This window comes from Lampris incognitus, chromosome 9 (assembly GCF_029633865.1).
Source record: "Lampris incognitus isolate fLamInc1 chromosome 9, fLamInc1.hap2, whole genome shotgun sequence".
NCBI classification, from domain to species: domain Eukaryota; kingdom Metazoa; phylum Chordata; class Actinopteri; order Lampriformes; family Lampridae; genus Lampris; species Lampris incognitus.
Genome location: NC_079219.1, coordinates 58411978 through 58412349, shown reverse-complemented (window position 1 = coordinate 58412349; position 372 = coordinate 58411978).

Genomic DNA, 372 nt, shown 5'->3' with positions numbered 1-372 from the left:
TGTCTTTTCCCGCTTTTCCCCCCGAATTCCCCAATGCGACTTTTCCATTGGGGGTCATATCCACCGTGTCCCAAACCTGCCTCTATGAAAATACTCCAGTGCGCCCCCCCCTCTCCCCCCTCCCCCCTCCACCGCCCTCTTAATAAAACACCTTTGTAACATGACTTCACTCTTTTCTGATTCGATAAAGCCTCTTCTCTCTCCTCTCACTGACTCAACCCTAACAGTGTACCTCATAAGCAGCTCGAGGAGCCCGGACGGCAGCTTTAAATCTTTCTCTTTTTTTTTTTTGTGTGTGCCTCCTTTGTGTTTCTTTCTCCCCCCTCTTCCCTTTCCTTTTCTCTCCCAGTCTCTCAATCCAGGGCGGCACCC